This window comes from Centruroides sculpturatus, unplaced genomic scaffold (assembly GCF_000671375.1).
Source record: "Centruroides sculpturatus isolate CEXI.00-Female unplaced genomic scaffold, Cexi_2.0 scaffold9, whole genome shotgun sequence".
NCBI classification, from domain to species: Eukaryota; Metazoa; Arthropoda; class Arachnida; order Scorpiones; family Buthidae; genus Centruroides; species Centruroides sculpturatus.
In genome coordinates this window covers 954337-969069 of record NW_019384576.1, presented here as the reverse complement: position 1 = coordinate 969069, position 14733 = coordinate 954337, and positions in this window count along the sequence as shown.

The following is a 14733-nucleotide window of genomic DNA, read 5'->3' as shown; positions in this document are numbered from 1 at the left end:
AAGTAAAAGATGTTATCCGATATGGAAGCGAAGCGAAGAGGAAATAAGAAGAAGAAAAGTCAAAGATTGATCCGCTCTTCTCCGTTTTAAACACGAGATTTTTTGAATCAGTGAACAGGAAACATTTCCCGCAGATAAAGCTTCGGAGCCACGGCAGATGGCGCAACAGTTATAAAAGTGGCGCGGACGTCGGGGGTATCGATCGGGTGGAGGGGGCAGAACATTCACTTATCCCGCCGGGGGGGGAGGAATTCTCTGCTTAATTACCTGTAAACACCAGTTTGTTTTCCCGTCCGAGTCTGCACGGATGATATCGGGCCGCCAGGTGCAACTGCACCGTGACAATGTTAGCGACCAATGATGAATTTTGTATTAGCCTATCTCCGGTTTCGTTTCTCGCTAACGGGAGATTAATAGTGTTGGGGATCCACTGGCCCGTGTTGATGCCAATTAATAACTACCTCCTCTCCCACATCCGCCATTTTTATAAGCTCCCTCTTCGTTTTGAATTAATCATAGTAATTGTTACCTGCTCGTCCTTGGCCCTTTTTTTTGTTTGTTGTTTTTTTTTACGACTCGTTGTTACCCCTACAAAAAATGGAGGATGTCACGTCCATCCAATCGCTATATTTTCTTTCAATAAATTAGTTTACAGAATCATTTTCGAGTTTTACGCTTTGTTAGTGTCCTATACAATTTTTAAAATTTCATTTTTTCTTTTTTTTTTTCTTCCTCTCATTTCTTTCGCCAATTCCGATAGGGGCAATTTAGGCGTTGTTATCGACCAACTTTCGTTTTATTCATTATCTATTTTGTAAACAAACCTTCCTCTCCGGATCATCCGGATATTCCGCTCTCCATTTTCTGCCCTAAACCGGAAGTTTGCATTGTTTTATAGTTTCAATCGATGCTATCGAAGGGTTAAGAGTTGCATCGTGGTCCTAACCTATCCGTCCAAATTCCCAAAACTCATTTCCGCTCAGTTTTAATCTATTAAAACTAAAATATGTACCTTTCAAATTCCATTTTGTGATCGTAATTCCACCTAAATTAGGATTTTTCTGTGATTAGCGTTGGTTTTATTGTCAGAGAAGTGGATTGTGGCCCAAAAGGGAACCATTGAAACCAAAGTAATGTATAATAGCCATAACGACGTAACTACTGATTCTTGCAACTCTTAATGTCCTCTGCTTCGGATGCGGAACAAACTCTAAAGGAATTTTGAGACTTATTACACATTCCATTTGTTTCAAATGATACCAGGAAATAATTAGATTTGTGTCTGTTTACACGAAAAACTTCAGCTATGGTTTCTCACATTAATTAATATCCGATTTCGTCATTTCCCTTCCACTTTCTGTGGCGCCCTGGCAAATTTGAAATAGGAGGCCCCATGTACTGTAGCGTTGACTTCAGACAATTTTCCTTGGGGGAATTTTTTGGAGAAATATTTTCTTATAAAAGATTGCTTTGAGACTGTCCTTGGAGGTCTAGACAATTGCGCTTTTTGCCCGTAAGAAAACGAGCCACTCGAATGTATTTCGAGTTTTCGCGCCAGATATTGTTAAATCTTAGGGAAAATGGGCATTATTTACCATTGGAAACATAATTTTTCTTAAGAGGGAATGTTTTTCGATCGATGTCGGTCCTATAAATTAGCGTGGTCGGAGAGGATAAGTAGCCCGGGGTGTATAGTTAAAGCGTTTATAAAAAAAAAAAGTGTGGGTATAATGGCGGCCCCGTCCGTGCCGTAGACAGTGGAGCGGCAGCTGTCAAGCGACTCCTCACTTTACTGCAACCGACATAACTATTACATTTAATCACTAGCCGACCGTAACAATCAATGCCTTTCCCGCAACACTCGATCCACGCGACTCTCCTTCCAGCAATTACACTTAGTTTCTTGGCTTGTTTACTTCCGGTCGAGCCGAGTCATTACTCGACTCCCGAGTATCCGGTTAACCGGGGCATCCCGTCAATTAAACCCGCTGATCCACCTGGCATCCGATTGAAAGCGCCAGTGCCACTTCTCTCCAATAATTTCCAGTTACTCCGTAACCGGATTACGAAACGTCGGAGAATTATTTGTAAGTAAAACGTGCCTGATCGATAAGCCAGAAGGGAAATGCTCTCTGGTGGAAGGCGGCTGAAAGAAAACTGTACTTGGCATCGTCTTACTCTTGTGCAGTGCTGCCACTTCGTTTAAAATCGGTTAGAGTAGAAACTACGATCGGAAGAACGCGCGTGCTTTTGTTTTGATTTTCATATTGTGACGTCTTTGCTTTCGTCGAAGCGGAAGTAAAGACGGAAGTAGTGAGTCGTTAATGTTAAACCGAGATTGAAGTGGGTGTTTTCGAAGGAAGTGGAGTTGCAATTAATGCTGGTTTTCTGGATTATCAATTTGGGATTTGTGAAACATTCCCGATTGTATAAAATAATCTGGATAGGTCGGTAAATCGAAGGAGTATTCCATAAAGTAGGAGCGTTTGTTCCGTCTTTCCGACTCGATGTCACAAATTCTCGATCCTTTTTGTGGAGGGAATTAATTTGGAAATCTTTGCCCAATGAATTTTAATTTGTCAAAGAGTCGGGCCGTATCGAAATATCACGGTCGGAGACGACTTCCGGCAGGGTACACAAGTTTAGGAGAGGAATGTATCGATAGGGGCGCCACGAAAAGACCGGAAGTACCGAAGGAGGCCGTAATTTACTTCCGGCAGAACATCTGGACTCGAGCGATATTTTGCTGCATTTAAATGGGGCCGACGCCGTTGGGTCGCAGTCGTCTGGTCAGAAATGGAATGTGGTAGTTTCGTTGGGTCGAGTGCGAACCCATCGGTCGCAACGATCTTTTTATTGTCGATTGACCGTCCCCATTGGAAGACTAAATCGAAAGCTCTTTGGAAAAGTCGACCCACCTCCACTTTTATAACCCATAGCTCCGGTTCCAGTTCCAGATCGGAGTCAGACTCGGGGGACCGACTTTAAGTCCAGGCCATCGGGCCGGATGGCCGGATAACCTATACCAAAGAAATTACTAAAAATAGAATTCTGGTGGCGATTCGAATGGCCGAATTCTCCTCCCCCTCCGAAAATCGTAACGCCCGGCGGTGGTTACTCGACGATTAAGTCGATACGTCATCGTCCATCTGCATCATTTTTCCGCTCTCTTTCATCCGGGATCGGCTTTAATCCTTGGGTGCGGCGATCCGGATAGTCGGATATATATTTCTTTTTTCCATTCGTGTTTAATAAAGTCTCGCGCCTTCCCCTTGTTTTTTATGGTATTTCTGCGAAATTACGAAGAAGGCAATCGATTCCGGGCTACTTTTACCTGTTTTCTAACTTGGCCCCGCGCCATTAAACTTACGAAACTACTCCAGCGGCCAATCGGAAAGCGTGAGAGAAGAACGGATCCTCTAACGTGCCCGGATAAGCGGACGGATCCGGATAAAGACGACGGGGCGCATCGAGCGCGCGCGCGTAATTAATAAAGAGGGGGGAGGGTGGAAGGTCGGAGGAGCCGTTATCGGGATGCGCGCATTATCGGACGAACGACAATTAGTAACAAATTATCGACGATGGCAGGCCACAAATTACGAGGGCTTTAGAATTACACAGAGTCCGATTAAAGGCTTAATGCTGCATCCCGATCCGAGGTGTCTGAGTTCGTCGTGCCATCCCGCGCTGCTTAATGCCCTTTAAATGATTCGTCCGGCGTTAAATGTCACGGGACGCGATCTCTTCCGCATTGTTTCCATACAAAGCGCGCACGTCCCCCCCTCTTCCAGAAGGGAATTAAACCCGATATTTTATCTTCTAGTTTCTCCAAAACGTATATATATATATACACACACACAAAAAAAAATAGAGAAAGATTCGGTGACCGAGTCGATTCTGTCGACGTCTTAAGTCGGATTCGCTTTAATTCCCAAAGGTGCGAAGCTTTACAATAAGACACTTGTTATCTTTCTGTTTTTATATCTTGTTAAAGTTCTTGTTGCCACCCAACTAATGCTGTTTTCCAGATTTACGACGCGCTTCCACTTTTTCTTCCAATATTAACCTTCTGTCGCGATTCCGTCCCTTTGACTGTTGTTACACACGGGCCAATTCTTCTTTTTCTTTACACGCTTCTAGACGGGTGGGATGCTGAGGAAAAAAAAAATCACGTGACGATGAACGCGAGAGAATCGACACACACAAAAAAAAGAAGAATCCATTGTAAAAAAAGTCGTCGTCGTCGTCGTCGTCGTCGTCTCGCAATCAAATTTCCTTTCATTATCCAGTCTGAATATCAACAACCTATTAGTTTTGGGGGTGTATAGTCTAGAATTAATTTTGAATTTTTTACGCGCTCCCCCCCCGCTTTTATAAATTCGCCAAGCGTATTGATGTTTGAAAAATCTACCATTAAAATTCGTCCGGGATAATTATATATCGGTTTACGCAGTTACTTTTTATTTATTTATTTTTTTTAAGGAGAAAATATTAACATCTCATTTAAAATTCATTAGATTTTTTTACTTTGTTAATTTTCATTACCGGCCTTTTCACTCTTCGGGGTTTGGTTAGAGACGGGATATCACGCGAAATCGGAGGGATTGAAGAAATTGCTAACCGCTCCACTCACCAATCATCGTGTTCGATTTGCTGATGGAAAAGGTTTTAAAAAAATCATCTGGAGTGCGTGACAAAGCAGCGATGGAAGAAGAAATCAACGTATTCCAGGGGCATCTGCACATCCCTTCTGTTTGTGTTTGATCTACTTTTGTATTCCATCAACGAGAGAATGAATTATAAAGTTTCTTTCGCATAAATCGACCAATTTCTTTTCGGAATAATATCAAAAACCAAGTTTTCTCGGAAATTGGTATTTTTCTCGGTCCAAACAAACTTAAATTGGATGCCTTTAATTTGTATGATGCCCAAACGCTTTCTTTCTTTATTTCGTAAACAATCGCCTACAAAAATGGCCGAACGACTTATTAATCCCATTTTTATTTTATTTATTATTATTTTTTTAATTTTCTTTTCGGTTCTCTCTCTCTCTCTCTTTCTTTAATTAACTGTCTCTTCGAATCAATCCCGAAACGTCACGGACGGGGAGATAAATTCGGTGGCCTCGTTCCAACAAGAAAAACAAGCGGGGAAGAGAAGAAAAAAAAAAAGGAACATATCCTAATTTCTGTCCTCCCCGTGAGAATTCTCTGGTAGAATCCTCTTCCCTGTTTTACATGCGCGTATTTATTTATTTTCTCCGCCAGCTGAAGAACTGTCTTGTACATGAAAAAGCCATTTCGCCGTTTATTCTTCCATCAGCCACCGGATGCGGTTTGTGCACGTGAGTCCACGTCAGCTTTGGAGGTCCACTTTTTGGCAAGCGGAGCCGTTCGTGTTTGGACCGCACAAACTCGATGGTTGATTTATGTCCGCACCCGGGTACCAAACGATGTTTTGCCAATCTCCGACGGTAATTAATCATGGCAAAGATCGTCATTGATGGATCGGGTTTAATAGAATTCTTCGGTCGACTTTAACCGCACGTTTAATCCACAAAAGGGGAAGCGGTTATCAATTATACACTTTGATAAGTACGTAATCTCGCTACTAATACAAACAAGGCACCATTTTTACCTCGCTTTAATGCAGCTCCGGCAATTAATCAACTGATTTTTCCCTTCTCCCTTACAACCGATAACTTTTACACTTTCTCCGATTTTCACTTCCGTCCGGGCCGGAATTACGTCATCTAAATCCGCATCCGGTTTCGGATAACGAGAGAAACGGGATTAAAACACTAGAGATCGATGGCGAATTGTTCGAAATTTCAACAGCTTGCTCCTAATTTAATTCGGTTGTAGAAACGTTTTCACTAAAAGTAGAATAAATAAAAATAAAGTAACGAGTTAAAAGGAGAGTGGAAAAGGGGTTTGCCGCATCCCATTGGTGGGAAGGATGCGCTTTGCAATATGTCGTCCCAAGCGAGCGGAAAATAGAAGAATACGTTGCCAGTCGAGAAGAATCCGAGAGAAATATCAGTCTCTGAGGAATATTTGGCGGCCCCCGAGAGAGGCGCGAGAACGGAAGAAGGCGGGAAGACACAATGACCCTACTTTATCTAGGAACTTCATCTGGACCGGCGGTCGTGTGGCAGTCGCGTCACGTCCTCGCTTGTGTGTGGGGAGTTTCTGTCTTATAGCTGGTTCGTTAGAGCAGGTAACTCACGACTCCTTCATACATTCTAACTTCTGGCAAAGGAATAACCTAGCCAAAAAACCTCTCTAATTTGGATTCCTCTTCGGTCTCTCCCATTTGATTTTACTGACTTCTTATTTTCTATCCGTCTATATTAAGTGTTTCCACGGATCGGACGGCGCTTAAAAAGTTCTCACAAATTATAAATTAAGTCGAAGCAAAAAAATATTAGACGGCCTGGGGTGAAAGTATGATTAAACGCCAGTTTCGCATCACGAGTTAAGAATGAATTAAAGATAATTAATCGCATGGCAACCCTTTTTGATTTCCAAGATAATAAGTATCTGTGATCGAAAATGTCCTTTCTTTTTCCATAAAAATATTCCCGGAGTGTGTGTTTAGAAGAGATAAACTTGCCATTTTTAACGCCCCTTCAGTAGAGAAATCGACTTGATTTGAAATTTTAAGAATCTGGCCTAAAATCTGGAAAATGCAAATTCTAATATAAAAGGTATTATACGAGCCGTTTCGAGGGATCGAATGGTTAATTATAAGGGAGAGGAAACAGATTTAAGAAGCGTGATCACCATTAAGGCCATTAAAATTACAATCGATTTGGTTGGGTGTAGAGAAAGAGGAGGAGGAGGAGGAGGAGGAGGAAAGGACTCGGGTGCGGACAGAAGCGTGCCATACGACGTTCTGGAATGAGTAATGGCCAGGTGGACGTCTTTACGTCAAGTCAAAAGTTGGCCATGTTTAAAGAACCATTAAAGCGCGATTATCGCGTAGAAAAATCGACTGTGGCCAACAAAACAGATAGACAGACGACAATTGTAAATTGACTCCTGCTCGTCCTGATCCCGAGTAAAATGGCGAAGATTTGCAACTAATCGCGGGTCTAGGTGGACCATCTGATGCCCGAGTAAGGTCCCAGATGTCTGCTGGCCTCTTCTAATCTCTCGAGTCTTACGGAAGTGATGGATCGTGACCGGGAGTCGATAACTTCGTACCCTCTTATTTTCTAATGCAATTTGTGCTCTGCACTCTGTTTCCTCCACAAAGAACGAAAGAAAAAAAGAAAAGTATCAACGGTTTTACAGATTCCGGACGGAAGTACCGACATTATCTGAGTAGTAATCGAGACGGAATTGTATTGACTTCCAATATTAGAGTCGCAGCTCGTACAAAATGATTTTTAATGGTTTGAAATGGCGTTTGAATTAGTCGGGATGAGAAACGATAACGTATTTCATCGTTATATACACATTAAGGTAGATTGATTTGCACCCATTGACTACTAACAATTTGCTATTAAGATAGTAAAGGATAAAGTGTAGCCAGATACTTAAAGCTTATATCATAGTCGTTTATCATTCCCAGTTCTAAATTATCCACCATGCGTGATATAATAAAAGGGTGATAACACGCGCTTTGGTTCTTCTTTTTCTCTAATCTGTCCTCCTATCATTTCCTGCCAACCAGAATGCGACCCGGAAAATTACTATTATACAATCGTTTCCATAGTAATTACGGGATCTGGACCCGGACGATCTCTTTATGTTCCTTTTAACGGGGCGTGGACCCGTTTTGACTTCTTTATAGCGTAATACAGCTGGCTACAAATTGACAGAGACTTTTTTTTCTCGAAGAAAATGGCCTTTTTTCTTAGCCTTTCTTAATACCTCGTTTTTGCGCGGATGCGATTTTAATTTGTAAAGAAGTAAAAGATTCTTCGCAAAGTATATTTGACGTGAAACGTTAGAAAGACGGTATTTAAGGGTCAGATTTTTTTTCGGTTTTTAAATGAGTCCTTGTTGTGTTCTTAGGGGGAACGTGTCCTTCCGCCTATCTATCATACAACTACGCTGTTTGTATTGTCTAGTTATCACGGCGCGGGGAAGGAGAGAGGGACGAAAGACAGAAAAAAACCTCACAATGATACATCACTCCGACGTACTCTCGCTTTGTATGACAGTCTGGCCATCTGGCTTATTGCCAAACTCAAGGCTTTACATAACCACGTGCAGCCGTCTGGCTACATTGTCCCCCTCCTCTGCTTGTTTCTTTCTTATTTTTAGACGAATTTTTAATTTCTATTATGCCCAAACAGCCTGGAAATAAACAATCCACTTCTTTTCCTTCCTTCTCTCTTATACGTATAAAGTATATATATGTGGAATATTAATAGGGGGTCTTTTCTCTCATTCTCTTTTTATATCCATCTGCCAAACTTATGAGGGAGAAGTAAAATTTCTCCAGTTTTGGTTTGACTACATATGGGCTTCTTTGGTATTCGCAAGATGTGTATCAATAACAAATCTAGCTGATAGAGCGTAGCGGAAAGAAGCAGAAAAAAATGACGTAGTCATTCTAGTTTTTCAAAGAGAAGCGCACGTCAGGGATTTCAGTCGGATTTGACAGCACTGTATATCTTTGTATCCCTAGTTTTAAACAGAAGCGACTGCTACCAAAAGAGCCACTATACCACCAAACATTGAGCATCAATCGTTCGGTCTCTTCGGGTCGACTTTTGAAAACGGTTGCGGAATACAGATGACTTAGTACACTTGAAAATTTGCCAAATAAGCAAACTGGAGGGGAGAGTCGCAGTGAGAGAGAAATATTAGTTTGAAGTGCATACGTTTGTGATGCGTGCCTGCTACGAAATAATTGTCGCCATTTAGGCGTGTGAAGAGGATGGAGAGCACTTGTAATGTCATTTGTTGTATCGGGACTCCTTTAGGCTGCACGGAAATAGAAGTTTTGTTCTGATTACGTCTCGGATAGAAGTGATCGTTGCCTCTTTTTTTCCCCCTGTGTTCCCCCTCATCTTTTTGTAATTATCTCTCTCTTTCTTATATCTCGCTTTGATATATAAGGATATATTTTATATATCAATTTTTTCGGATAAATATTTTCCTCTTCTTCTTCCTCCTCCTCCTCCTCCTCCTTTTTTTGTTAGCTGCTATTGTTCTAATTTTGTCGCTTAATCACGGAAAATAAAAAGTATTTATGATTATTTTTACTGTTCTAAGACCCGAAAGATTCTTGTTTTTACTCTCTGTAACTAATTAGCCGAAGCAAAATTGGCAAAAAGTACAAGCCAGGTTTAAGTCGGCTAATTAAAAGGAAGGTAAAATGTGCTTACTTTTATGGATCGAAAGAAGCTCGGGAAGTTTATTCAAAAGTTGAGATGAGGGAAAAAAATTCGCGTTTAATTTTGAAAATTTCTATGTATTTATTTGTCGGGAGAGTCAAATTATGCAAAAGAGGGATGCTAAACACCGTGTTAACCGTTCGGAAATTCATCCGGATCGGATTTGACGTAACGATATTCATTCTTTGAAGTGCCAAAATTTATGCTATGGGTTAGACAAACAGAAGAACACTCGAAACTTTGATTCCTCGGGAGATTTCCTCGTTAAGAGGACGCAAATGTACGATTCGAACATAAATAAAACAGATTTTTTTCCCCCAGTTTCTCCAGATTTATGTTGAAAATAAGAAGAAAAAAAAAAGCGACGGAATCTCACGGATCGTCATTACTTTTCTTGATTTAATAAGGGAATAATTTACGGCGACGTCTCGGATCGTTACTTTTAATTAAAAAAAAAAAAGGGAATGAAAATATTTTTAAGGATGTAAGAAGGACCAGAAGCGACGATGGGCGCCGCGAGACGAAATTCCTGTATGACGTGTCATAAGGACGTATATTGCAAAGTAGGAAAGAGGCTGGAGGCATTCCCTTGTCGCCACTCAAGGAAAAACACGTGGCCCCCGGGGACCGAATCAAATGCATCAAATGGCCAAAAAGATGGCCATAAAGTAAGAAATCACCGGTCTTATTTTGTATTGGATGACGCGATTTGCTTACCTCCGGCACTTTTCCTACCAGTTAATATTTAAAGTTTTGCCGTAAAGCAATATCTGTATCTTGCCGATAGTAAATCTTATTTTTGGTCACTTTTATAAAAGCCAATTGAGGATTATGAATTCGGCGCATAAAAGAGATCTAGATAAGGTCATTTTCGCCAAGGGAAGGAGGGACGAAAAGGGAAAAAAAATCCCCACACACACTTCTGGACAACTCCGAGAAATTTTCATAAATAGGATAGCGGTGGAAGAGAATTCGAATTTAGTCAAGCGATTCATCGATCAGGCGCCATCTTATTTCTATTAAGGGATAAATTGCTTTTGTTTTTGCCAGGAGCCGTCGGAGGGAGGGAGGGGGTTTCGGCCGGTCCTGTCACAAAGGAACGAGTCGCACGTACGTCAGAAGTTATCTATTAGAAAGATCAAATCAGTCGAGCAAATACGTCACTGCAATTAAGTTAAGGATAACAAGTCGATCACTCGTCAAAGTCGTCTTATCGTCGCTCAAACATCATATTTTGTGTGTGTGCACAGCATTCAAAGAGCCAAGTGGATACTTCAATTGTCGAGTACTTTATCTATTTTTCTTCTCTCCGGAGATGGAGCTTGTCGATACTTATGTAAATAGTAGATTTTTTTTTTTCCTTCTCCCTCTTTTCTTTTTCCGGATATTCTCTCGCTGCTAAAGTGGTTAACGGCGGCAAAGTTGATTTTAATCTTTCCGAATATCGAAACGTATTTAATCTTCTAATTTCCGCTCATTCCGTCGAAGATAATTGAATTGTTCTTAAATTTTTCTTTCTCTTTTCCGTCGTTTGAATATTAATGAAAGGGTAGAAAAATGAGGTAAATCGTATCTTTAATTGACTATTTGAAGTTGTGCAGCTCCCTTTTCAACGGTCGGAACGGAACTAAAGGATTAATTAAGAAATTAAGACGATCCGGTCGAGAGGGGTTGTTGTTAAGAGGGCCATTTTCTTTGTTTAGCGCGGGATCCTAACAGATAAGATGATTAAAGTTTTTAAATAAGAAATGACGAGGGTAAAAATCGAAAGAGTAATTAAAGTCGAACCTAAATCGAAAAGATTAAACGACAGAAACATCGTCGATTTAACTTATTTTTCGGGTCAGGCCAGAATTTATGTCGGGGGAAGAAGAGGAGATGAACGATTTTCCTTAATTGTTTGTCGGCCGACAAGGATAAATGTGGTTTGCCTAAGATGTCAACAATCTATTTTGATCCGGTTAGTTGGACCGAGATTCATTTACGGAAGCAAAAATTTGTAATGGTAATAATTAATCTTTCATTGCCATTTCCCAATTAAAAAGATGCGCCCGCTCGTTAGCTTCTCTTTAATCCCTTTAAATAACCGGAGAGAAATTAAATCTTGCCAGTCGTGAAAGAAGAAGAAAATTTTATAACCGTAATTAAAATTCGTTTAGCTGTTAGAATGAAGTTTTTGGAAAGATAATTCTTTCTTTTCTTTCCCTCTCTCTCTCTCTCCTTCAACGTCAGCGCTGTAAAAGTCGAAACTGCTCCAGCGATTATGCGGTAGGAAACGCTGTCTTGGCAAAGAGGAAACAAAACCACCTTTCGACTCTAGTTTATGGACCGGCGATTGAAAATAAAAAGAGGTAAAACGTCTCTGGCCAAAATCGAACCCCCTAGTGACCCACTGATGGCCTCTGCCATTCTTCTTCATTTCTTCCAGCCGCTCCAATGCTATTTTTCACGCAACATAGATTCGACTCGAATCGCAAACTCTTCATATTCTTTCTTTCCTCCCCTCAAAACATAAAAGGCCACTCTACACTTTCTTAATAATTATTCGCTCCGCCGAATATTGCTCCTCTCCACTATAAGTAATTATTATTATTATTATTATTTAAAAAAATAAATTCATATATAAGCGTACTGTATTAATCAATATGAAAAAATAAATTTATTATTCATGAATAATATCATTTAATATTTATAAGTTTTTGAAGAATTTGTTTATTTTTTTTTTTTATACAATTAAATTTCGGCGATTTATTAAACAAAAATTAATAATAATAAAAAAAGTTGTTTTTCCCCACTGTTTTTTGCTTATTTTGTTTTATTTATTTATTTTAATTTAATTTAATTTTATTAAAATAACATTTAAAATATAACTTAATTATTCCGTTTTTTCGTTCTGTGTTAAAATTTTTAAGGTATTTTTTTCGTGATTTTTAGGGAATTTTAAGAGAACTTTCCGTATTTTAAAGGATTTTTTTTTTATAAACAGTTCTTGAAAAATTGAATGCTAAAGAAATTGTATTTAGAGGGGTATTTTGTATTTTATAGGATTTTTTTTTTATATTTGGACTTCAAAAATAATTTCTAAGGATTTCTTTTCAGTTTGGTTCTTTCAGGACCAATTATTTAAAGAATCTTAAAGGATTTTTATAATTTCAAAGTAGTTTCACGAGGAAAAAATATATTAAAAAAAAAACAGATTAAGAAAGAAAAAACTAAATTTAAAATCCTTCGAAACGTTTAAAAAATTCTAATTTAAAATGGTTTTCTTTACTAAAAATACCTAAAATTGCTTAAGAATTTCGGATACTTTTCAAGATATTTTAATATTTTAAAAGATTTTTTAATCCATTTCTTTAAAGACTTGTGAGGAATTTCAAGATTTATACAATTACCAGCCCTTAAAAAAAGGTTTTTCCCTCTTTAAATTTTAATTCTTTAAAAATTTTCACCTAAGTAAGGTAGCCTCCTCCGCATCATTGTGATAAAAGATTCGTGCAGTTCAATCGAGTATGCAACTATTAATTAACAGTAAAAGCTATTAAAATTTATAAACTAATTAAAGCGCAATAAATTAATAAAGTGCAATTAAAATTTATGAAAATATTTAGGCGTTAGGCACGCAGTGAGAGACGTAACAGCGACGTAGCACCATAAACACGAAGCAGAATGAGTTGCATGCCCCACTTTGCAGTCGAGATATGTCGTCCATCATTTTAATGTAATAACAACACTATCAATGACATCTCATACAAAACTGTCGACTTAGTTGGAATTCGGTCCCGATATATATATATTCTCTGCATACGCATTTACTATGAAAAGAGGAAGGGGGGGATGCTATTAAAACTGATAAAAAGTAGATTTAAAACGTAATAAATCAATTAAATTCGCTTATCGCTTGTATAGTAAACAAGTCGGTAAATTTTTAAATTTACATTAAAAATCTGACGGGAAATTTTATAAATGAATTCAAATTTAATTTATTTATGATATATGAAGTGGAATTAAGAAAAGAAGAAACGGTTGGAGTGAGGTATTTAAATGCGAAAACGTCATGAATATTCTTCTCATTTTGTAGGACGGTTGGAGAAGGAAAACACTACTCGAAATTAATTTCTACTTTATCAGTTTGAGATTTGTTATTATAGAGACAATGTTTGTTTAATTAGTTAATCAACTCTCATCTGGCCAAACAAACAGCGGGGAGAAGCGAGCGACTACTTCTGGACAAATCATGTTAAATATTAATAACTCTGTTCTGTTTGTCGACAGACGGAGAGTTTCTTTCAAAATGAAAAACCAAGGAATTTTCTCTTTCATCTTCTTTTCCGACTTTTCCTTTTAAATTTATTATCGGTTTTTCTATTTAGTCAATTAAAAATTTGGAAAATAAACCCAGAGAAAAGACAAACATATTTATTTATTAAATGGCTTTTTCCTCTAAGGAAAGCAACTAGTTTTCTCCATCCTTCTCCTCCTCGTGCTTTTATTCTTTATACTTCTATAGCTAGATTCTTTTGGTGTATATATATATATATCTTGAAAGAAGGTTAAAAAAGCTGGCTTTTGAAGCAACTCGGCACTCTAGTATCTGTCGCAGATAATCTGTCTAAGCTGGTAATAACCCCATTCGAACCTGAGAAAATTTAATTCGCACATCTCTACAGCTGCCAAGATAGGAAAAACGTGCTTAAATGTATTAATCGAAATCGTCAGAAAGCACATTTTAACACAATTTAAACTATAGAAATAAGATTTAGTCGATAGTTCTTTCCCCCTTACACCTGCAATATATATTAGATCTTTCATCTGCTTTTCTTTCTTGTCATTTATAACCTATTTCTTCATCGGTCTTCCTTTCTCCTTATAAATTGATGAAATATAAGATCAAACTCCGGGGAATTTCATCTTTTCCCCTCACTTCATTAAATATATTATTCTTAGTTTAAAAATAATTCATATCGTACAGTATACTTTCTATCCAGGTGCCTTGTTATTTTTTTCGATAAATTGTTCATTATATGAATTTTTTATTTTCTAGTATTTTCATCTGTCTGCTTCAGATAATTCTTTATTCAAGAGTTTCGATCTGCACTCTCTCTCTCTCCTCTCCGTTTTCTTTGTATTGTTAAAAATATTTATCCGCTTCTGTCTGAATGTTTCCTTTCTTTTCATGCTGTTTCCTGAAAGAAATAAATCGCTCCTTTCCCATCGCGTAATTTCATGTAAAAGCATTCAATCTGGCTCTTAAACTTATTTCAATTTTTTTTTTAAAACCTTCTTCTCTGCTTGATAAAGTTTACGCAGTTACTTTTTATTTATTTATTTTTTTTAAGGAGAAAATATTAACATCTCATTTAAAATTCATTAGATTTTTT